The 20,603-nt window shown below is 38.2% G+C and overlaps 1 protein-coding gene across 1 annotated transcript in view; it reads right to left on the bottom strand.

The window, feature by feature from the left end:
• Positions 1-20,023, bottom strand: part of MAPK14 (mitogen-activated protein kinase 14) — an 84,175-nt gene extending 64,152 nt beyond the window's left edge. Inside the window, exon 1 of the mRNA XM_021713944.1 lies at positions 19,958-20,023. The gene's annotated coding sequence lies outside the window, so the exon portion shown is untranslated. The remainder of the gene's footprint in view (positions 1-19,957) is intronic.
• Positions 20,024-20,603: the final 580 nt, after the last annotated feature.

Here is a 20,603-nt window from a genome sequence, read left to right as displayed (position 1 = left end):
ACATAAACTTACAATATATACATTTTAAGAGAGCAATTATCTTTGTTCTGATGTTCATGAAAATATTTCTTATTTATATCAGTTACACTTATGGCTTGTAAGTATTGAAACTATGAAGATACATCAAGATATTAATAGTCTTAAAAGATGTTTTAAATAAATTATGGTACATTCTCATGTTCCACATATTACAGTCATTAACAAGACTCTCCACACACTTATATGTACATGTTCTATTACTGACGGTAAAAAAGAACAAGTTTCAGAAACAAAGAATGATCCAAGTGTATACTCATATGCATATACATACATACAGAAGAAATGCCTAATATATTTCAGACTTTTAACATTTCTGTACTTTATACACACCATTTGCATCCTGTTTTTTTAAAAATGAGCTTATCTTTTAATAGAGTCATTAGTAAAGTTAGACACATAAGTCATCTTTGTTAATCTGTCACTCTAAAACAGAACAAAAAACCAACTATTAATAATCTATTTCCTTCAAATAATACTGACATGGTTATAATCATAGTATACAAATTTGTATCTTCCTCCCTAAACCATAAGCATTTTCCATTTTACTAAACAATTTTCAGACCTATCATTTGCAATAATTTAATTAACTATATGTTCTACAATCTAGTCAACCATTCTCTTATTGATGAATATTACAGCCATTCCATTCATTCACACACACACAAAATACTACTACAGTGGACATCTTCATGCACACCATTTCTTTCATAATTGCATGACTTCCTTAGAACAGACTAATTTCTACTTTAAAGGACACACACTGCCACTTTGAAAAACATATTTTACTTGTATAAAAGAACAAGGAGGAATTGTTCAAAGAAACTGCTCCCTACTTGTTAGTTAGTAATCCCTATTGTAAAAGTTGCTAAAGCAAGAAATATTTATGATCCATCCCTGCCCCCATGTCTTTAAGCATTTAAAGCCAGACTCGGTGGTTCAGCCTGTAATCCCGCGCCTTTGGGAGGCTGAGGTGAGTGGATTGCCTGAGCCCACGGGTTCGAGACCCGCCTGAGCAACTTGGCGAGACCTCATCTCTACAATAAATCAAAAATGAGCCGTGGTAGCGCGCGCCTGTAATTCTGTGAACTCGGAAGGCTGAGGTGGAAGGATCGCCGGAGCCCAGTGGGTAGAGGCTGCAGTGGCCAGAAGTGGCCACCGCACTCCAGTCTGGGCAACAGAGTGAAACTCCAACTCAAAAAAAAAAAAAAGCATTTAAATGTTCTTACCCAGCTTCCTGCTTCTACTACTAAGCAAAGCAGTATTTGGAGAGAACGGAAATTGCATATTTCATCTTAAATTATAAACTGTAATTACCAAAAGCAGAAATTTCTAATAATTAAAAAAAAATAAGGAGAGAAGAAATTCAACTATGCCACACATTGTTTACTTTAATCCTAATAATAACTCTGTGAGGTAGCTATACCCCTTTCTAAAAGAAGAAACCAATGGTCAGAAAAATAACAACTTGCTCAAGGTCATATGACTAGTATATAGTTGGGTTCAAACTCATTATCTGTCTAATCTCAATGCCCATTCTTCTTCCAGGATGCCAAGCAAGTGCCAGGGATGAGGACAACCTGAGAAACAACTACTGGTTTTAGTATAATGATTCACTCACCAGTATTACCAGTTAGGAAGAATCTTCTTAATCATAACATTTTTAAAACTAGAGCTACAAGTAAAACCTTGCTTTCATAAACTGTATTCTATGGAATTATCTTTATGATAAACAGGTTCTCCAAACTATAATTCAGAATATACTGTTTAACAAGTTTTTTCTCCCAAAAGTAAATTCATGTGAAGTCTTCCAAAATTACAAAAGCAACTCATTTTGTAAAATTATTGATATTGTAAAAAAAATTACTGGAATATGAAAGTTTTTTAAAGCAATTATTACAATATTGAGCTGTCATTATTACTCATCTGCTAGTGACTGTGAATCCAGTTCCTAGCATACAATAATTTTAAAGTTAGATGTTTTGTTACACTTACTTGCCACCCTCTGTACCACCAAAAAAACCCAAAATTGGATTACTAGATAATATATTCTAATTTTGTTTAACTTCTAAATTTATTTATGTATATTCTACTTTATTCCACAAGGGTTTTAAAGCAGATTGGAATTGTATATATACACACGACAAAAAAAATAAATGATTAAGAGAAAATAAATAACTAAGAAAGTCTTTACAGGTAAGGTCTGCATATATCATGAGGTTTTTCTAAATACCCGTTAGAGGTGGGCCTCAAATTTGGCTCTAAGCCAACTAAAGCCATCAACAAAGAGAACACCAGTCAGGACAACCAGTCAGCACATGTGAGTCACAGGAGTCATACAATAAAAACAAACTAAGTACTCAGGAGAACTGAAGAGAGGCATAATTATTCCTACAATAAAACCAGAGAAAAGTTTCTTCTGTGTATGTTCATGAAGGAGACATTGGATAATGTGGTAAAAAATGTCCTAATCAACATCTTTATAAAAGTAGAGCATCCATCAGCATAGACTGCTGTCATAAAACCAAAATACAGTTAGTTCATCACTAGTAATGGGGAAGGGGAAGTACAAAATAGCACAGTGCTGCTTTCCAAGAGAAAACCTTAAATATGTTTAGAAAAATAATTAAGGGCCAGGCACAGTGGCTCACACTGTAATCTCAGCACTTTGGGAGGCTGAGGCGGAAGAATTGGCTTGAGCTCATGAGTTCAAGATCAGCCTGGGCAACATACTAAGACCTCATCTCTATAAAAAAAATTTTTTTTCTAAAAAAAAGTAGATAATCTCCATTATTCTTCAGACAATCCTCCAAAAATGACTGGAGCCATCAACCACACTTCTGATAGGTGCAGAGACATAGGAAGTTTGTATTTTATGTTCCATAACTGGCCCTGGCTTATAGATTTTCTGTTATAAGGTAAAGGATCAATATGCTTTAATGTCAATGCGTAGAGAAAATGAGTCAAGCTCCCAAGAAGGATCAAGTGCAGGAAAACTGCCCATTTCCACAAACAGAGCATGACAGATGTCTGTACCAGGATATTTCTCAAAAAATAACTGGGGTTTTCCCCCAACGGAATGAAAACTGAGCAGTCACCTAGCAAGTCTCTAAGTAATTTGTGAGGATCCTAAGTGATTCTATAATTTCTTTCAACGGAAATAAATGACTTCTAAGAAGACAAACAGAATTTCATTTATTTTTGGAAATTAATAAAATATTTAAATATTTAAAATCTGTAGTTACACTAATTAGCAAAGTCTCATTGACACATCAAACTCATTAAGAATCTAGGTGAGAAGAAATACTTTGCAAAAACATGACATCTCTTTTTCAGATTATATGATTTCAGGCTTTTTTTCCCAACTGAACTAAGGTTAATTGATAAATCTCTAAAATTTACCTTCTAAAAAAATGAAGTAATTCAGATTACTAACTTGGAACTTTCTCTTTACCAGTAGGCACCTGACATAAATTTCAATAAATACCATACTGAAAATATTATTCTGCACATATTACACTCTATTACAGAACCTAGTTTTTCTTGCTTCTAAATTCAGATAACATTTATCTGAATTACAAGTATCATTGTCGTTCTTATGTGAATGCTCTGGCCCTCCGTTTTGGAAATAATGTCATGAAAATAAAGGCAACTTTATGCAAAAACCAGAACTTAAGTTTTTATTTAGGAGCCTTGAAAAATATTCTTCAGGGTGGCAGGAGATTTAAGATTTACTTTATTTTTTATATAGTTTTAAGAAATTGCTGTTTATTTTCCATCAACCTTATGTTACTTAAGAGCCTGTGGAAGAACGGCTTAAGACCACTCAGTGGTTATCCCTACCCATTTAGTGGCCTGAGCAGTGGGAGCTGCAAACTGGTCTTCAGTAGGGACCTGCTGGACAGGCACAGAGGACATCTGCACACCTTCAGACCAGTCTGTAACCTGAGGCTGAGTAGCAGTGAACTTAGAAGCCGGCATGGTCCATTCACTCTGAATTCTTCCTTGGTCACAGCTTTTTCAGCAGCAGCAGCCTTCTCTTTCTTTCCAATCTCTTGGGAATCTCTGTAGAAGTAGAGATCAGGCATAACCTCCCACAGGTGTTCACAGGACATGGTGTCACGCAGGCACAGAACTTCCCAAGCCAGCATGCACCACACCAGACCCACTGAGTGAGCTCCTTGTTGTTGCATGGGACAGCAATGCCCACACAATGCAGAAGAGAATATGAGTTCCACAGAGCAATGGTAGATAAGATGCCTCCATGAGAGGGTGGTAGTTATCCCTGGGATCAGTAATCACCAGCAGACAGGGCTCCCAGTCTGCTTCCTGGATCTAGTTGGTGAAGGTTCCAGGAATGAAGCAACCAGCAATGGGAGTGGCTCCAGTGGCAGCAGCAAGCTAACTTCAGCACAGCCTGCTGGCCAGCATTCTTGGAGGATATGACACTGACATCAGCAGGGTTTTCGATGGCAACAATGGCATGAGCTGCTGGCAGAAACTTCTCCCAGGTCCTCATGCCATCATTTTTCCTTTAATAGATGTACTGTTCCATTTGGTAGGATAGGTTGGTGCCACCTAAGTGGGTTCCTGCTGCAAGGAACTTGAGGACATACTCCTTCTTCATTTGCAGGACCTCAAGGGTTCCAGACATTGTTAAAGTTTTCCTTTAAACTATGACAGGAATCCAGAACAACGCCATAGGGACCCCTCTCTGGGTAGTGCAGAAAGAAGATTGATTTTAAAAACTCAAGATGTAAAACATTGTTAGCTCTTATTAAATATCTGCACCAACTGTCAAATACCTTGTTTTAATGTTAACAAAATACTAATTTTTTAAAATCACAAGATGATTTGACTATTTGTAATTACATATATAATATGTTTAAATGGAACTTAGCTTACAATAAATCTTTCATATCTATGGGAATAACATCAGATGTTACTAACAGTTGTTACAAGTATGTGCCATATGACCAATCTCTAGTTTTTCACTTCCTAAAAATCTTCTCAAAGAGACTTAAAACCTAAATGACATACAACAAATCTTATCAATAGATAAATAACCCAGAATGGAATCGATCACTCATCTTGCTGTGCAGAACTTACAGTTCAAGAACTTTGAGGCAAGCCAGGCTCGGTGGCTCAGCCTGTAATCCCGCACCTTTGGGAGGCTGAGGTGAGTGGATTGCCTGAGCCCGTGGGTTCGAGACCCGCCTGGGCAGTGAGACCTCATCTCTACAATAAATAAAATAAAATAAAAAATCAACCGGGCGTGGTAGTGCATGCCTATAATTCCGGCTACTTGAAAGGCTGAGGCGGAAGGATTGCTGGAGCCCAGCAGGTAGAGGCTGTGGTGGCTGGGAGCGGCCACTGCACTCCAGTCTGGGCGACAGAGTGAGACTCCAACTCAAAAAAAAAAGAACTTTGAGGCAAATTAAGCATTTTCATGAAAATCTCATTCAGATAGGAAAAAATATTTGTGATAAGATTTATTAGGGACATAAGCCATGGGTCTGGGATTCTGGAAATGGCAAAATATATGCTAAATACTTGCCATTCCTAATCCGGACCAATTTCTGCTGCAAAGCTTCTAAGCAACTGAAGCAAAAATGGTTCAATTTTTATGAAGGTTGATGAAAACAAATATTCAAACAATGTAGAAATTAGATTTGCAATCTAAAAATCCAAAACTATTCATAATCAAAATGTGAAATGCAATTAATCTTTATTTGCTATAAGCTTCATTTGAAAATAGAATGATTTTATAAGACATTTCTTCATTGAAGCTTACAAAATTACAGTGGTGTCAATTAACGTATTTCTTTTTTTTTTTTTTGAGTTGGAGTCTCACTCTGTCGCCCAGACTGGAGTGCAGTGGCAGCTCCCAGCCATCGCAGCCTCGACCTGCTGGGCTCCGGCGATCCTTCCGCCTCAGCCTTCCAAGTAACTGGAACCACAGGCACGCGCCTCCACGCCCGCCTCATTTTTGATTTATTGTAGAGATGAGGTCTCGCCAAGTTGCTCAGACGGGTCTCGAACCCGCGGGCTCAGGCAATCCACTCACCTCAGCCTCCCAAAGGCGCGGGATTACATAACGTATTTCTTTTGGTTTCCATGTGAAGTGATATATTTCTGCATCAAGAGCAACAGTATCTTATATCTATTGCAAAAATACATGTTTATTTCTCTTTTAGAAGGGACTAATTTTAGGCCAAGAATGGTGGTTCATACCTATAACCCCAGCAACTCAGGAGGCTGAAGTGGGAGGATAGCTTGAGCCTAGGAGTTCAAAGCTACAATGAGCTAAGACTGTGCCACTGTAATAGCCTGTGTGACAGTGAGAACCTGCCTCTTAAAATAATAATAATAAAAACTATTTTCTAAATGCTATCACCATGGTTACATTTTCTCTGCCTTATGTATATTTGAAAATTTCAATACCAAATGCTTTTCAAGTTACTTCAAAATAATTTTCAACTCCTTTCAAGCAAATCTGAAATATTAAACAGACTAAGCATATCTTACATTGTACTTATTTAGTAGTACCATCAATCAATTTTGCCTTGCTGCTACAACTTATTTTCTTTTTTGAGTCAGAGTCTCACTCTATTACCCAGTCTGGGGTGCCCTGGCATGCTCGTTGCAGCCTTGACCTGGTCTCAGGTGATCCTTCCCCTGAGCCTCCCAAGTAGCTGACTACAGGTGTATACCACCACACCCAGATAACTCTTTGTATTTTTTTGTAGAGACAAGGTCTCCCTGTGATGCCTGGGCTGGTCTCTAACTCCTGGGCTCAACACTGGAGGCGATCCTCCCACCTCAGACTTCCAAAGTGCTAGGATTACAGGTGTGAGCCACCACACCTGGCCCCTACTACCATTAAAAGGCTTTTATAGTAATGTTTAACAGGCCTCATACCCAGAAAAGCACTCTAAAAACATATGCTATGGACATGACTACAGATGTACATAAAAGGAGTTAGTATATCTTCATGACATTTGTTATTTCCTCAATATGTAATTTCATCTTATATGATATATTGTATATACATTTTTAAGGTAACAGTATCTATTGCTGGATAACAAAGTACCCCAAAATTTGGTGGTTTAAACAATATTATCTCACAGTTTTTGTGAGTCAAAAATTCAGGAGCAGTTTAGCTGGGTGGTTCTGGCTCATAGTCTCTCATAAGGCTGCAGCCAAGATGTTGGTCATAGCAACAGTCATCAGCTGAAAGCTTGAGTGAGGCTGGAGGATCCATTTCCAAGATGGCTCACTCACATGGCTGTTGGCAGAAGGTCTGTCTTTTACATGTGGATCTCTCCATGGGGCTGCTTTAGCAACATCTTCCCAACATGACAGCTGGCTCCCCTCAATGCAGTGGTTCTGAAGAGAGGGTAGTTTTCCCCCAGGGACATTTGAAAATGACTGAGACACTGTGGCTATCACAACTGGGGCTTGGGGAGGTGGGGAATGCTACTGGCATATAGTGGGTAGAGGTCAAACACCCTACAATGCACAGTTGTGATACTCAAGGAGTCAGGATAAACAGAGGCACATATAAATAAATTACCAAAGATTTCACAAAGTAATACATTTGCTTCCTCCAATCCATTATTTATACTCCAGTCAAACCAATTTGAAAACACTTTTCCTCATGGCTTCACAACTCAAGAAATTCTAACAGCTCTCTTCTGCCAAAAGTGGTTCCACAAATCAGAACTACTTGTAGACTTTTTAGAAATGTAGCTGCCCGAGTCCCACTCCAGATCTCATTCTTAATTTCTGAGGTAGGACCTAGCACCTTTGTGTTTAAATATCCCACAGTAACTCTAAATCACAACCAGAAAGAGAATCACAACCGGGTTCATCCTACCCAAGATATTTCTCCCATCAGGCCAGTACTTTTCATATCTATTCTCTAAATTTATATTTTCTCTTGTTTTCCAAAAATGTTCCCTTTCATCTTCTCTAAATATTGCCTATCTTTCTAAATATTACTCAAATTCTACCTCATCCATGAAATCATACCAAACACTATAACCCACAAGGCCTCCACTTCTCTAGATACATCTATCTATACACACATACACAGTTGAACATTCTCATGTCTATTTCTTTTGCCCATTGGTGGGCATTTAACTGTCTGACTGATAACTGGCAAATTTCCTTCATTAATGTAAATCTAAAACATAAACATCAATGTACATACACATATATTTCAAACTTTCAAAATTATGATGCCTTAATTCCTAGAGTTACAGAAAACCTCAGGTAAATTGGCTCATTCTGACTGCAATTTTCATAACCACTGTCATTCATTAGGACTAATGATAATATCAGCTCCACATATCTAAAATGGATCCATATACATGTACAACATGAATCCATTCCAAGGGAAATTAGTGCTACATATCCAAGAGCATCCTCAAGGAATGTATAGAAAAGTAGTCCAGGAAAAACATGAAACATTACATTTCAATTGACTTAGAATCCAAAGGTTAGACATTCTTGAGATTAGGTTTGAAAGTACAAGTCTGCAAGTACAGTATGAACAAAACAGCAGAGTATTTTAAGGAGGTGCTAAAAAATACAGCACATTAAATATTAAAAACTGCAAAATGTGACACTGAAATTAGTTACTGCCTCACAGTCTAAAAGTAATTAAAGCAATACCACTGATAATTGAGAAAATGCATTATATCTTATAAGGTACCATAATACATAATTTGCCTAAATGACATTCTGAATCAAGTAAGGCTGATCTTCCTAAGTTATTGCTACTTGAGATTCACAAGATTCTTCAAAAATTCAGTCTATTATTATCTAATATTTAAAAACAGCAAAGCCTTCCCAGATACAAGAACCTTCAAAAATGTAGAGAAAAATAATACGCAATATACTACACTTTTTACTCCTTAGTTTATTTGTCACTCCCTTCGTGGTTTCCTAAATAGCGTTATATTTCTAAGAGTCTGAAAAAGATAAATATTGAAAGAAGACGGGAGAAAAAGTACACAGAATTGACAGAAACACTGGGGAAAATATTACCTACCAACTTGGACTTTATGCTAATGTCTTAAAATGATTTTCCTTTCCAAAAACATTCAAAACACCCTAAATTGGACCGTGACAATGGCAAAAAACAATTATGTATTTACAGAAATCAAGTATCCCTCACTATCATTAGTTGTTTCACAGTTGTGCCAGGGAACCTGGTCTGTTGCAAACTTGCGGTGCAAGTTCTCCCATCTATTAAGTTTATCGTGTTATAGCTATGATCTTGACCATTAGGAATGCTGTTACTCTCCTGAAAATAGTGAAAATCACGTTGAAAGAGGCCCCAACTTATAAAGCAGAGAGTACAGAATTTCTATCTTTTTGTAGGTAGAAGTTTTTCTACCCACATTTTGCTCAGGGCCAATCAAAATATATAGGGTTATATAAGTGGTTCTCTACTAAGAATGATTTTCTCCTCCCTCTCCCACCCCCGCCCCAGGCTATGTGGCAATGTCTACAGACATTTTCAGTTGTCACAACCAGGACCTGCTATTAGTATCTAGTGAGTAGGAGACAGAGATGTTGCTAAACATATTAAAATGCACAAGTCAGTCCTCCACAGCAAAATATTATCCCTATCAAAATGTCAATAGGTTAAAAAACTCTAGGTTATACAAGATGAGTATTCCTGATCTGAAAATCCAAAATCCCAAATGCTTCAACATCCAAAATCTTCAGAGTGCTGACATGACTCTCAAAGGAAACATTCACTGGAGTATGTCAGATCAGGGATGCTCAACGCTAAGTATAATACAAATATTCCAAAATCCAAAACACTTCTGGTCCCAAGAATTTTGGATAAGGGATTCTCAACCTATACTATAATACTAGGGAATGTAAAAAACAGCTTGACAGATGTTCTTAGACTTACTGCCTGTTCTCTTAATTTGCTAATTTTCCCCTTTTGTTCTAGCATCAAAATTATTTAATATTGAGATCACCCATTTCAAAGCAGATCATTCAAAGCATAAGGCACTTAGAACAGTAAACTAGGAACCAGAAAATGAAGCAAGCCAAACTTATAACGTCAAATGAGAGAATGACATAAAAAGTATATCAATATAAAATGTTAAAAATCAGTTATTTTATTTTAACTTAATACTGTGCTCACTAGGGAGTCATTTTTTACTATACTGAATGAGGAAGATTACTAAGATTTTCACCAGCATTTGGAGGCTTGGCTAAAACACAAATGGAAACTACTTATTCAAAAGCCTAAGTTCAAGATGGCTCAAGCCAGCTAAAGCCCTAGAGTAAGGATATGATAGGGGGAAAAAAGAAATAGCTATTGGAGATATTAAGAATAAAGCAATGCCGGGCTCAGTGGCTCAGTCTGTAATCCCGCGCCTTTGGGAGGCTGAGGTGAGTGGACTGCCTGAGCCTGCGGGTTCGAGACCCGCCTGGGCAACTTGGCAAGACCTCATCTCTACAATAAATCAAAAACTTAGCCGGGCGTGGTAGCGCACGCCTGTAGTTCCAGCTACTTGGAAGGCTGAGGCGGAAGGATCGCCGGAGCCCAGCAGGTTGAGGCTGCGGTGGCCGGGAGCGGCCACTGCACTCCAGTCTGGGCGACAGAGTGAGACTCCAACTCAAAAAAAAAAAAGAATAAAGCAATTTTTCTGAGAATCAAGTTAGACCTACTACAGGGATTAGGAAATACAGCAAAGATGAATTCAACATATACTTGTATAAGCCAGACACCTTAACCAAGTGTCTTAGGAAGAGTAAGGGTATGATGACATGATTACAGGTAAGCAAACTGTCATAGCAAAAGACATTACCCCAAGTGAAGTACAGGAATGGGTTAAGGATCTAGAGGACCCATACCTTCAGTCACATTTTTGTTGTTGTTGTTTCTCCCATAACAGCCTCCTTGAACCTTTGGCAGACAAAAAAAAAGTTTTGACTTCTACTGGACACATGCTGACCACTTTCTAGATCTGAATCATCAGATAGAAAGGTTTATCTGACAGATTTCCAACATATATCCTTGCACACAATTGCCCTAGATGTAAAAAGTGACAGCTGTCAGTCTGTTTTGGGTTGCTGCAACAGAATGCCACAGACTGGGTAATTTATAAAGAAATTTACTTCTCACAGTCCAGCTGGGTGGGAAGTCCAATATCATGGTGCTGGCAGCCAGTGAGGGCCTTCTTGCTGCATTATCTAATGGTGAAGAGTAAGAGCGTAAGAGAGTAAGGATGAGAAAGAGTGAGAGCAAGAGCAAGAGAGGACCAAAGCTACTCTCATGATAACTAACCCTCGATAATTATCCCTTGATAATGACCAATAATCCATTCAGGAAGGCAGAGCCCTCATGACCTAATCATCTCTAATTAGGTCCCACTCCACAACACTGTTGCATTGGGGATTACGTTTCCAACACAGGAACTTTGGGAGACACATCAAATATAGCAGCCTCCAAATTCAAGAGCAACACAGAAAACTCTAAAAAGATCTCAAGAGAAAGATTAGCAATATAAGGTAGATTTGAAACGGCAGCATAAGCTAAAAGCATGCAGAAAAGCTACAAAGGACTTCCAAAGCAATCTATGAGGAAACATACGTTCCCTCTACATCTATAGAGGGGAAGTAGGGACCCTTCCTCTCTATAGACATAACACCTAGTATAGTGCACTGGAAATACTAAATTAATGAATTTATGAAAAACAAAAATAACTGGTATGCCTTTTTTTTGGCATGGTCACATGTTGTATGATGCCCACAGTTTGAGCCATAAGTTTGGAAATGCAGTCAATGCATATTTTTGGGTAGTGACAGTAAGGCACACATACGCCTTCCTCACGTCACAGGTACAGTGACAGTATCACCAAGGTCTAAGAGGAACAGGTTTGAGGAAAACAAGGAAATCTGTAACCACACATTCAAGTAACAGGAGCCAACATGTTCAGGGTTTAGCATTACTTAGACAGCAGGACTAGACAAAATAAACATTTGTTCTATTACCTTTTTGTTATGTTGCCATGGGAATCTGTGTTTGCAGGAAAACTCATTTTCTGCAACCAGATGATAGAGCAGTAAAAGGGGGAGAACTTTGATGAAAGAGGAGAGAGCTTATATCTATAAAGGTAGGGAGGGCAATAAATAGTATGGGCTTTTATAAGGTCACTTGTCTGTAGAATCTTTCAATCTATAAGATTTATTCAAGTTAATAGAGAAGTCCTTGGGGCGTCATAGCCAAGTTGTTAGTGACAGATAACAGTGATTCAACCTCTACAAAAATTACCGTAATGGGGGAAAGGCAGGGAATGTAATATAGACAAGGGGCCGTGTAAAACAGAAAATAAATAAGATCTTAGATGCTTAAATGTTGAAGGAAGGTAAAAATGACTTTTAAGATATATCCAAAAGTAAGAAAAACCCTAGAAGTCAAAGAAGTTAAAAACAAAAACAAAAAAACCACTCAACCTGCCAGGAGGTTAATCCTTTTTCAGTTGAACCCAAGAGCTAATATCTTTGCTCCTTTCTTTTTGGCAACAAAAACCCGAAAAAGTGAAGTAAGCCCATGTTATTTAAAGAGCTGGACTGGAGTACCCTGAATTTCTAGGGCCTAAGAAAAATACTAGCTCTGGCACTCTGCACCTCCTGGAATAAGAGTTACAGGCATGGGTCAGGGTTCTATACCAATCAATCTACCTCTCCCATTCTATCCTAAACCACTACAGTGCCTCTAATGGGTAAGGAATAGAAATGAAAAATTAGGGACCACAGAGAATAGTGATCTGTTAAAACGTAAGTTCGATCATGTCTCTCCCTGGTCATAACCGTCCATGGCTTCCCCTCTCACTCAGAGAAAAAGTCACAATCCTTCCAACAACAAATAAGATCCTATATGATACCTTGCCCACTTTTCTCCCTATATTTGGCCCCTGATTCAGTTAGCTCTAACCATACTGGTCTCCTAACTATTTCCTGGCGTACTAGGCCCTTGTCAATCCCTTAGCCCGCAATGTTCCTACCTCCCTAACTCAACCATGTCCAACCAGTGTCCTACATCACCTTCTGGTTTTTGCTCAATTATCACTTTCCCTTGCTTCATTTTCTCCACAGCACTTACTATCCAACATACGATAAACATTACTTGTTTACTGTCTACCTCTGCTGCCACTCCTCCTTAGAATATAGCTCAAGGGCAGAAATTTTGTGTTTTGCTCATATTCCATCTCCAGCACCTAAAGAGCAATCCATACAAGGTAGGTGTTAAAGGTGCAAGTATAATATGCAGTCTTGTCCCCAAGTATGTCACCATAAACCCATCTTCTTTCCCCTTTCCTTCCACAATCCAATACCCTAGAATAAGGGTTGTATAGTGCAGAAAACAGCACTAAAATATATCTGTTTGCCCAAGGCCAAAACTTAGGAATCTCCCTAGACTCCTTACTCTCGTGTACCTCTCTCTCCACATTCAGTCGGGGAGATAAACATGCCCAGAACTTGGGATCCAAATATCAAGTGCAGAATTTATAGACCACCATTTTCTTCTTCTCTACAATAAATTCTTAAAAGGCTTGAAAGCTGGAAAGTTGGTTAATTTTATAAATTCTTAACACATAGGTACAGGAATACCTCAGAGACATTCCAGTTCAATTCCAGACAACGGCAATAAAAGAATACCACAAAAAAGCAAGTGACACGAATTTTTTGGTTTCACAGTGCTTGTAAAAGTTATGTCTGCGCTATACTATAGCCTGTTAAGTGTACAATAGCATTATGCCTAAAAAAATACAATGTATATACTTTAATTTAAAAACACTTTATTGCTAAAATATGCTAAGGATCATCTGAGCCTTCAGCAAATTGTAATCTTTTTGCTCATGGAGGATCTTGCCTCAATGTTGATGGCTGTCCACTAATCAGGGTAGTAGTTGTTGAAGGCTGGGGTGGCTGTGGCAATAGCTTACAATAAGATAAAAACTAAGTTTGCCACACTGATTGACTCTTCCTTTCAAAAGAGATTTCGCTGTACCATGTGATGGTGTCTGACACCATAACCACAGCAGAACTTCTTTCACAGCATCTTCACCAGTAGATTCCATCTCAAGAAAGCACTTTCTCTCTTTATCCACAGAAGCAACTTCTCATCTGTTAAAGTTTTATCATGAAATTGTAGTAATTGAGTCACATCTTCAGGCTCTGTTTCTAACTCTAGTTTGTTCTCTTGCTGTATCTACCACATCTGCAATTACTTCCTCCACTGAAGTCCTGAACCCCTCAAAGTCATCAATGAGGGTTGGAATCAACTTCTTCCAAACTCCTGTTGATGTTGATACTGTCACCTTTTATGAATCACAAATCTTCTTTGCATATGGCATCTACAATGGTGATTCTTTCCAGAAGGTTTTCCATTTACTTTGTTCAAATCCACCAGAAGAAACACCATCTACAGCAGCTACAGCTTTTTGAGAAGTATTTCTTAAATAATAAGACTTAAAAGTTGAAATGACTCCTTGATCCATGGGCTATAAGAACGGATGATGTGTTAGCAGGTATGAAAACATTAATTTCTTCGTACATTTCCATCAGAGCTCTTGAGTGACTAGGTGCAGTCAATGACTAGCAATTTTGAAAGCAATCTTTTTTCTGAGCAGAAGATCTCAACCATGGGTTTAAAACATTAAGTAAGCCATACTACAAACAGATGTGCTGTCACTCAGGCTTTGTTGTTACATTTATAGAGTGCAGGCAGAGTAGATTTAGTATGATTCTTAAAGAGCCCTAGGATTTTTAGAATGGTAAATGTTCAATGGCTTCAACTTAAAGTCACTAGCTATGTTAGTCCTGCACATGAGAGTCAGCCTGTCCTTGGAAGCTTGGAAGCCAGGCATTGACTTCTGTTCTCTAGTTATGAAAGTTTTAGACAGCACCTTCTTCCAATAGAAGGCTGTTTCATCTACACTGAAAATCTGCTGTTTAGAGTAGCTACCTTCATAATGATTTTAACTAGATCTTCTAGAAAATTTTTTGCAGCTTCTGCATCAGCATTTGCTGCTTCACCTAGTACTTTTATGCTATAGATATATTCTATCGAGAAGGCTTCTTTCTTTAAGACTCATAAGCTAACCTGTTAGCTTCAAACTTTTCTTCCGGAGCTTCCTCACCTCTCTCAGACATCATAAATGTGAAGAGAATTAGAGTCTTATTCTGATTTAGACTTTGACTTAAGGGAATGTTGTGGTTGGTTTGCTCTTTTATCCAGACCACTAAAACTGTCTCTATCTCAGCAATAAAACTGTTCTGCTTTCTTATCATTTGTGTGTTCACTGAAGTAGCACTTTTAATTTACTTCAAGAACTTTTCCTCTGCATTCACAACTTAGTGGTTTGGCACAATAGGCCTAGCTTTCGGCCTATCTCAGTTTTCAACACACCTTCCACAGTAAGCTCAATCATTTCTAGCTTTTGATTTAGAGTAAAAGATATGCAACTCTTCCTTTCATCTGAACACTTAAAGGTCACTGTTATTAACTGGCCTACTTTAAATACTGTTGTATCTCAGAGAACAGGGAAGCCAGAGGAGAAGAAGAGAGAGGGCAACAGCTGGTTAGTAAAGCAGTCAGAACACACACAATTTTTATTAAGTTCACTGCCTTTTATGGGCATGGTTCAAGGCACCCCAAAACAATTACAATAGGAACATCAAAGATCATGGATCACCATAACGTATAATAAAGATGAAAAAGCTTAAAATAGTGAGAGAAATACTAATATGTGACAGAGACACAAAGTGAATATATGCTGTTGGAGAAAAGTGGTGCTGACAGACTTGTTCAACAGGGTTGCCACAAACCTTTAATTTGCAGAAAGTCCAGTTATCTGTGAAGCACAATAAAACAAGATTCACCTATATTTCTTTTACAAAAAAAAAATCCCTCAAGTTTAAAGAGATTTTTGTTCTTTTTCCCAAAGAAACATGCACATAACTTCCAAGTACATAGCAACCATGGTGATGAAACCCTTATTTTCCAAGTTAGAGGAACGCACTGCATAATAAGGATTTTTTGAGCAATATAATTATGCTTCTTAAATAGGAACAAATCAGCTTTATACCAAACTTTACTGCAAAGAGCAAAAATCTGATGTACTTTCAAAGGCCTAGAGAAGCAGTTATATCTATTTGTATCCTATACTTTCATAATACAAACATGTACAGATCGTCCCAACTTTACATAAATGTACACTAAAGAATTTCAATCCAATAGGATTCACAAATTCAGAAGTTAATTATTTGCACTGCCTAATAATTCTTGCAGAAAAATTTTTTTAACCAGGGCATTGAGTGCACTTTTGGTTTATCAATTCTGAGGATTTTAATAGGTTAAGTCATTACCCCTCGATTACTTGGGCAATGACACTGGTGGGGCTGCTCTCCTACAGTTACAGTTCTACTCCAAGTGACTATTCCTGCAACCCCTTTGCACAAAAGAAGTTTCACAATAGGAGTGACTCTATCCTAGCAACCCCTTTTTCACAAAAGGTGGCACAAGAGAAAGATGCTACCACACAACCTCAGCAGCCCACATCTACAGGAAAGGAGACCACTAAAATGTTGAAACCCCAGAACCAAAACAAAGCAGCACTGGTGAGTATGCCATTCCTTTAATGAATGAATCCAATTCACCTATAAAACTGGGTTAATAAATACCAGTCTTCATGGAGCTAGTGAGGACTGACTGATAATGCTTTGAGTGAAAACAGTTTATTGACTGCAAAATCCCATAAAAATGTCAGTTTATACTAAAGTGAGCGTGATCTAGCCCAGTGAATTCTTCTACCTTTGAATCCTAAGCCCCAGGGGCTCAGCAACATCTGCACTGTTGCCCAAGAAAGGCAAAGTCAACACAGACCATCTTTGAGACTGAGCTAGAGAAATCAAAAGCAGAGTACTTCTCAGCATCAAAAAATTAAACTGGCAGATTGAAAAGCTGGAGAGGTCCAGGATACTCTTACTTTACACAGGAACCAGTGGAAAAGTGTTAGTGAAAAAATGGAACTTTATCAAGATAACTTCAAAGCCAAATGTGAACTCTTTCTCAGAACAGCCTTTATACATCAATAATACAAATATTTGCCATTAAGTATGTTTAAATACTTCTTATTGACTAGCACTGGTAACATACAACCAACTACATTGTTTTTGGTTACAAAAAGAAGTAAATGGAAAGAAAGATCAGCATGGACTTATTATAACCACTAGAAAAGTAAAGGGCACACCCTTCTCACTGACCAGGAGTCAAGAAAATCATCTTTGTAAGCTTAATAATGATGTTATTTTTTTTTGCATCCTGGCTTATTCTAAAAAATAAAAAAACGCTTAAAATGATGAATGGCCAATAATACCAAAAAACATCTTGTTCCACAAAGCACTGAGGAAGTTGGATTTGATTTTTTTAGCAAATTTTGCCATCTTCTTACTAACGATTATTATATGCTTTATATTATATATTATATACTTTACATGCTGATGATAAATATAATGTGCACAATACAATGCCTAAAACATAGTAAGCCATCCACAAAATGTAGTTATTAACCCCAGTAGGTTTTAAGCTCTATGAGGGAGTGAAATGTCTTGTTTCTGTTTTGCTTAGAACCTTGCAAATACCCATAGTTGGTATTCAATAAGTATTGTTGAATATGATCTGAGAGTAATTCTCAATTCTTACCTCCTATTTTATGGTTACCAGTGCCCTACCTCCTCTAATCAACAGTAAGGGTCTGGAAAAGCCATGCCACAGAGGAAAGGCATTTAAGTTCCTGTTTATATTTCCTTAAACTCACCACAAAGATTCTCCCCTTCTGTCCCAAAACCACAAGATCAATGCTTTGCAACAATGTATTTTTAAACAATTTTGCTTCATTTCCCCTTAAAAAAAATGCATAAAGTTCCTTAAAATTGCAAGACTTAGTTTAGTTTTCTTTACCCTTAAAGGAAAGGCATATTTGTAAAACCCTATTTTGATTCATAGCTATTGGCTTTTTTACTATACTTAGTAGAAATTAAAATAATAAAACTGGCTTAAAATAATTTTTAAAAGTTACACATCGAAGTCCATCACACTTCAGTGCAATAAAATTAGGAAGCTGGCAAATATTTCAAGGATATTGCATTCCTTAGAATAAAATTCAGAGATATTTTTGGGGGGAGGAATAGACTTCAGGTCCAGCTCAACAGGTCAAACAAAAAATTCTGTTATTAGTTTATAGTTATAACTCCTATCTGATCCAAAACAGCATCACCAACCTGATTGCCTAATCTTTCTCATCAGACTTGGGTTCAAATTCCCTAAATTGTTTGGATTCAAATTGACTTTGTTATTCCCTAAAATCAAATCTGCTCTCAAAGAATGAAAATGAAGGAAAGTAACAAAGGTTTCAAAGTGGGATTCTAAAATAGAAGTTCCAAAAATATTTTCTACCACACCTGAAAAAGTGTTAAATTAAAATAACTTGGAATAACTTCTCTAAATAACATTAACACCTGTAACTCTAAGTTCTGGTATTTTAATTCCAACATCATCACATTTGTTTACAGTCAATTGTCATACAATTTCAATTGTATTTTTCTTCACCAATAAACTGTAGGTTACATCTTAAATCCTTGTAGCAGAAATACTACTAAACAAACAAGAAAAAAAAAACTACTTTGCCTCTCTGGAGAGACACCCAAGACACTTAACAGTGGTTGTCTCTGAGGAAGACAAAAGAGAACAGAAAGGAGACTTGTCACCGACTACCCTTTTACAACCTTTTGAATTTTATGCAATGTCAATGTATTGCCTATTTCTAAAAATCCGTTTAGTGTAAGTACTTTCAAGTGTCAGATACTGCTGGCTTCTATACCACAGAAAAGTACAGCACTAAAGAAATGTGAAGTTAATTTTACTGGCACTTCACTATAAATTCTGGAGCTTCTGTTCCAGTGCAGAGCTAGTCACACCAATAATAGGGACACCTTGCAAGCAATTCTATTCAAGTTCACGCAAACTCTCTGTAGTTGAGTTAATTCTGCTGTTATCACTCCAATGAAGCTTAATTAGCATCGAAAACAAAAACCTGACAATACAAAAATTAATGTGTCAAATCAAGAATGGAAAATAGGTGTATATTAATGAGCTACTAAATATCAAGAGCAATGCTCCAATACATCTTTGAAAATTAGTAAATCAACTATATATGTATACACTGAATGTAAAAAGCTTTCCTTTAAAATGTAAACTGCCATACTGTAAAAATGAAAGAACGATGTCAAGCATGGTGTGATCTGCAACATAGCAAGCAGCTTGAACTAGAAAATGCAATATGATCTGTTGCTGGACACAATTGCACAATCTCCATACCCAGAAGATTCTACCAAACAGGAAATTCATGATGTGACTTTAAGAAACACCGGAATCATATTTAAAGATTAACACATCCAAATGCCTGGAATTCGTTCCAAAACAGAAAATGATTCTACAGGCCCCTTTTCAAATGACGCATACGACATGAATTACTAAAACGCATAAAAAGCTAGCAGTTAAATCTGATATTTAGCTTCAGATCAGTAGCTCTCAAGTTACAGAAAAATCTAAAATACAGAGTATAAAACCTTAGAAGTCAGCGAGTAGTTAGTGAAATACGAGTAGTTCAGGTCCGGAAATTTTATGGTACCGACTTAATGTAAAACACACGGCGTTAAGTCAAAGCTGCAACGTAGCTCTTCTATACGTTCCGTATCCTTATGAAAAACATCGTGTACCTGAGGCCATAAATGGAGGTAATTCCCTGCTAACTCTCTAAGGGACTTTTAGAACACAGTATTCGCAGGAATCATCTCTATTAAAAAATGTTTACAATACCTCCCGGCGCCGTTAATAACTTTTTGATCTGGAGGGCGCCTCACACATCTGAACCTCTCCTGCTCCACACGAGAAACTGTTTTGTCCAGCAGTCCTTAAATGAGCAGTGGTATGTGACTAATCAGGGAGGCTGCCAGCGTCTCGGCTGCAGTGTTCTCGCAGGCACCACCACCCCCTCCAGGAGAGGAAATACGCTTTCAACCGAATCGGAAACACACCACTCCGGCTGGCACCGAGCTCGCCCAGATAAAGTCGGTATTTTGAGCTCCCTGGGTCGCTGCTAATTCAAGTGCAAATTCAAAAAGAACGCTTCTCGAGATGGGATTTCGACAGGGGTGTGCAAAAGAAACCACAAAACCAACAGCTGCCCGGAGAGCGCGCCCTTCCCGGCCAGCTCTGCTCAGATGGCCGCAGTCCCCGGCCGGGCTCTGCCCTCCTGCTGCTCCGGCAGCCCCCGGGCTCGTCTGCTCCGAGCCACCCCCCCGCCACCTCCACCCCGGGAAGCCGTCCCTCCGCCGGTGCCTGCCCCGGGCCCGCACAGGGCGCTAGCCAGACCAGCCCAGCGCCGCCCCCGCCCCCCCGCGGCCCGTCCCGCACACGGCCACCGCGCACCTGCGTGCCCGCGGCAGGCAGGCTCCGAGGGGCA

Source organism: Carlito syrichta, unplaced genomic scaffold (genome assembly GCF_000164805.1).
Source record: "Carlito syrichta isolate Samal-C Ts95f unplaced genomic scaffold, Tarsius_syrichta-2.0.1 Scaffold305043, whole genome shotgun sequence".
Taxonomy (NCBI): domain Eukaryota; kingdom Metazoa; phylum Chordata; class Mammalia; order Primates; family Tarsiidae; genus Carlito; species Carlito syrichta.
This window is presented reverse-complemented; position numbering and strand designations above follow the sequence as displayed.